Source organism: Schistocerca piceifrons, unplaced genomic scaffold, assembly GCF_021461385.2.
Source record: "Schistocerca piceifrons isolate TAMUIC-IGC-003096 unplaced genomic scaffold, iqSchPice1.1 HiC_scaffold_1405, whole genome shotgun sequence".
Classification (NCBI taxonomy): domain Eukaryota; kingdom Metazoa; phylum Arthropoda; class Insecta; order Orthoptera; family Acrididae; genus Schistocerca; species Schistocerca piceifrons.
In genome coordinates, this window is record NW_025727242.1 from 30001 (window position 1) to 35000 (window position 5000).

Sequence of the window (5000 nt, forward strand, 5' to 3'; positions counted from 1 at the left end):
TAAGCACTCTAATTTGTTCAAAGTAAACGTGCCGGCCCACCGAGACACTCAATAAAGAGCACCCTGGTAGGATTTCAACGGGGGTCCCGCCTCGGGACGCACGAGCACGCACGGGGCGGTCGCACGCCTTCGGCTCGCCCCACCGGCAGGACGTCCCACGATACATGCCAGTTAAACACCGACGGGCGGTGAACCAACAGCGTGGGACACAAATCCAACTACGAGCTTTTTAACCGCAACAACTTTAATATACGCTATTGGAGCTGGAATTACCGCGGCTGCTGGCACCAGACTTGCCCTCCAATAGATACTCGTTAAAGGATTTAAAGTGTACTCATTCCGATTACGGGGCCTCGGATGAGTCCCGTATCGTTATTTTTCGTCACTACCTCCCCGTGCCGGGAGTGGGGTAATTTGCGCGCCTGCTGCCTTCCTTGGATGTGGTAGCCGTTTCTCAGGCTCCCTCTCCGGAATCGAACCCTGATTCCCCGTTACCCGTTACAACCATGGTAGGCGCAGAACCTACCATCGACAGTTGATAAGGCAGACATTTGAAAGATGCGTCGCCGGTAACGAGGACCGTGCGATCAGCCCAAAGTTATTCAGAGTCACCAAGGCAAACGGACCGGACGAGCCCGACCGATTGGTTTTGATCTAATAAAAGCGTCCCTTCCATCTCTGGTCGGGACTCTGTTTGCATGTATTAGCTCTAGAATTACCACAGTTATCCAAGTAACGTGGGTACGATCTAAGGAACCATAACTGATTTAATGAGCCATTCGCGGTTTCACCTTAATGCGGCTTGTACTGAGACATGCATGGCTTAATCTTTGAGACAAGCATATGACTACTGGCAGGATCAACCAGGGAGCTGCGTCAACTAGAGCTGAGCAGCCGGCCGCCCGGGAGTGTGTCCCCGGGGGCCCGCGCGAACACGCAAGCGTCCGCTCAATCATTCTGCAAACAGGAGGAGGCTGAGCTCCCCTGCACAATACACCTCGAAACCCTCTCAGGTCCCGGCGGCGCGCAGCGCCGTCCCAAGTACTTGGTCGGGTTCGAGAGAGGCGCAATCGCCCGGAGTTAGGCGAGTAGACGCTTTCGGTGCGACCACCCGTGCTCCCAACTGAGCTTGCCGCTGCCGACAGAGGCCCGGGAGCGTGCTGTCGTGGCATTGCCGGGCGGGAGACAACACGCGCCACCTACGGTGACCGGCAGCTCAACGCCAGCGCCACAGAAGGACAAAAGCCCCACTTGGGTGCCGAAGCGAACTCTCCCAGCACAGCGCACACGCCAACACATCCGCACAGCTGCGATACAAACCACCAGCGAGAACCGCTGGGGCGACCGAGCAGCAGACGGCGTCGCGGCGCCGAGCGCCGGGCGGCGGCGCATCCTCAACGCACACAGTCCTCAATCGGACCAGCACACTGCAGATGTCCACCGCGCTTCGCACCGGGCCCGCGGTGGACCTACTTTGGCCCGCACGGCGCCGCGCGCAGGGTGCGCCGGCGCGCAGCTGCGACGCCTGCCGCGTCCGTCGGCCGGCGCGCCTGCCACTGGCCGCCCCCACCAGCCGGCTGTAGCGCGTGCGCCCACGCACCGCGCGGGCCAGCACGCCGGGAGGCGCCCCCTCACCGGCCGGGGACGGTCCCACCCAGCCACCGCCGCGTATCGCTTCACACCCAGATGCCGTTCAGTTTCGTCGGCATGGTGGGTATCGCTGGAACAACCGGTTAGTACCTCAACCTATCGTCGCCATCACCGATTCACCCCTAGCGAGATCACCGATTCACCCCTAGCGAGAACAACCGCACCACAACGGGTTACCATTTCTTCATTTGCGTAACTTCACCAGAAAACGTAGGCGTCCATCGCCATTTGCAACTTCAACCATTATTGCATGCCTGTGTCAGGTGTCACGCCACACTACGTCTGCCCACATACACGCAACAAAATGTGCACGCCTAGACAATACGTGGAAGGTGGCCCCCGTACGTATGCGATGTCCATTGCTCGAACGACTGTCAACCGGCTTCTGTAGCATGTCGCAGATATGGAACGCGCTGCACCATGCCATCACGGTGTGTGAGGAGAGACGACTAGGTCCGAATACATCAACAGACAGCTCATGCTGATCGCCATCCACGGCGTCCGTTCCTCCCACACGTCTCTATGGCGTACCACACTGCAATCCAGCTCTCATAGGGAGACGACACGTAGCTGCGTGCACAATATTTGCACTGTATGGTCCGCCGTTTTTGGGCGCAGTCGTTGTACGGTCACACATGTGCCACGATGTATCATTCAGTACATAAGGACGAATGTGCAGTACAGATTGTGGTTCACGCGTACGACATCAGCGGACAGTTGACACAGGCCGCACCACAACGTAGCCTGCGTACGTCGCATGCGAAGGGCATTGAACATGCAAACTTGTCACCAACCACCTTGCGAAGGCAGGGGGCAAGGTGGGGACGTGGGGAGAGGTGGGGGGGGGGGGGGGGCGGCATGTACGCCCTGCTGCCATCCACATTACAGTGTACAGCAGGAGCATGTGGAAAGTCAGCAAGACTTGCAAGGTGTTTAACATGAAGCGATACACAGGGGAGCGGGCAGTGCGAGTAGCGAACTATATTGCGAGGGTTGCGGGTGGGCAACACTACACTAATTGAACGAGTCGTATAACAATTACAGAGCAGGTTTAGGCGACAACGTGGGTTACGATAGGCGACAACGTGGGTTACGTTAGGGGACAACGTGGGTTACGTTAGGGGACAACGTGGGTTACGTTAGGGGACAACGTGGGTTACGTTAGGGGACAACGTGGGTTACGTTAGGGGACAACGTGGGTTACGTTAGGGGACAACGTGGGTTACGTTAGGGGACAACGTGGGTTAGGTTAAGGCACAACATGGGTTAGGTTAAGGCACAACATGGGTTAGGTTAAGGCACAACATGGGTTAGGTTAAGGCACAACATGGGTTAGGTTAAGGCACAACATGGGTTAGGTTACGGCACAACATGGGTTAGGTTAAGGCACAACATGGGTTAGGTTAGGGGACAACATGGGTTAGGTTAGGGGACAACATGGGTTAGGTTAAGGCACAACATGGGTTAGGTTAAGGCACAACATGGGTTAGGTTAGGGGACAACATGGGTTAGGTTAGGGCACAACATGGGTTAGGTTAGGGGACAACATGGGTTAGGTTAGGGGACAACATGGGTTAGGTTAGGGGACAACATGGGTTAGGTTAGGGGACAACATGGGTTAGGTTAGGGGACAACATGGGTTAGGTTAGGGGACAACATGGGTTAGGTTAGGGGACAACATGGGTTAGGTTAGGGGACAACATGGGTTAGGTTAAGGCACAACATGGGTTAGGTTAGGGGACAACATGGGTTAGGTTAGGGGACAACATGGGTTAGGTTAGGGGACAACATGGGTTAGGTTAGGGGACAACATGGGTTAGGTTAGGGGACAACATGGGTTAGGTTAAGGCACAACATGGGTTAGGTTAGGGCACAACATGGGTTAGGTTAGGGCACAACATGGGTTAGGTTAGGGCACAACATGGGTTAGGTTAGGGGACAACATGGGTTAGGTTAGGGGACAACATGGGTTAGGTTAGGGGACAACATGGGTTAGGTTAGGGGACAACATGGGTTAGGTTAGGGGACAACATGGGTTAGGTTAGGGGACAACATGGGTTAGGTTAGGGGACAACATGGGTTAGGTTAGGGGACAACATGGGTTAGGTTAGGGGACAACATGGGTTAGGTTAGGGGACAACATGGGTTAGGTTAAGGCACAACATGGGTTAGGTTAAGGCACAACATGGGTTAGGTTAGGGGACAACATGGGTTAGGTTAGGGGACAACATGGGTTAGGTTAGGGGACAACATGGGTTAGGTTAAGGCACAACATGGGTTAGGTTAGGGGACAACATGGGTTAGGTTAAGGCACAACATGGGTTAGGTTAGGGGACAACATGGGTTAGGTTAGGGGACAACATGGGTTAGGTTAAGGCACAACATGGGTTAGGTTAAGGCACAACATGGGTTAGGTTAAGGCACAACATGGGTTAGGTTAGGGGACAACATGGGTTAGGTTAGGGGACAACTTGGGTTAGGTTAGGGGACAACATGGGTTAGGTTAAGGCACAACATGGGTTAGGTTAAGGCACAACATGGGTTAGGTTAGGGGACAACATGGGTTAGGTTAGGGGACAACATGGGTTAGGTTAGGGGACAACATGGGTTAGGTTAAGGCACAACATGGGTTAGGTTAGGGGACAACATGGGTTAGGTTAAGGCACAACATGGGTTAGGTTAGGGGACAACATGGGTTAGGTTAGGGGACAACATGGGTTAGGTTAAGGCACAACATGGGTTAGGTTAAGGCACAACATGGGTTAGGTTAAGGGACAACATGGGTTAGGTTAGGGGACAACTTGGGTTAGGTTAGGGGACAACATGGGTTAGGTTAAGGCACAACATGGGTTAGGTTAAGGCACAACATGGGTTAGGTTAAGGTACAACATGGGTTAGGTTAAGGTACAACATGGGTTAGGTTAGGTTACACGTTGTTGTAAGGAAAGGTGTGGGGGGGGGGGGGGGGGCGGGGCGGCAGGTTCGTTGATAGTGATTATAGTAAGTGAATGCTTGTGACATGATGAGATTTGTCACGTCAGGATGCACCTTTGGCTTATTAGAGGCGGCGCTCCAATTCTATGCTTGTGTCAGACCTGTGTCTTTGACTCATGTCATTGTTTGTGCGCTGTGACAGGAGGTACTATTGTGATGTTGGTGTGCACCGTTGTATAGGACATGTGTGGGTGTTGGTGCCTTATCTGCGCAATGGTGGATGTCGAAAGGGTGGGATATTCTATTTTCCGCATGGACCTCCTGGTCTGGTTGTGATAGTGTGGATTGTGTAATGTGGCGGAGAGGATGCACTGGATGTTGTTCCATGCTGGTGCTTACATATTGTATGTGCGCCT

General features: G+C 54.0%; 1 non-coding gene across 1 annotated transcript in view; it reads right to left on the reverse strand.

Annotated features, from left to right (window-relative positions):
- LOC124733685 overlaps positions 1-870 on the reverse strand; it is a 1915-nt gene extending 1045 nt beyond the window's left edge. Inside the window, exon 1 of the ribosomal RNA XR_007009077.1 lies at positions 1-870. This exon is cut by the window's left edge and continues 1045 nt beyond it. This is a non-coding gene — a ribosomal RNA (small subunit ribosomal RNA).
- Positions 871-5000: the final 4130 nt, after the last annotated feature.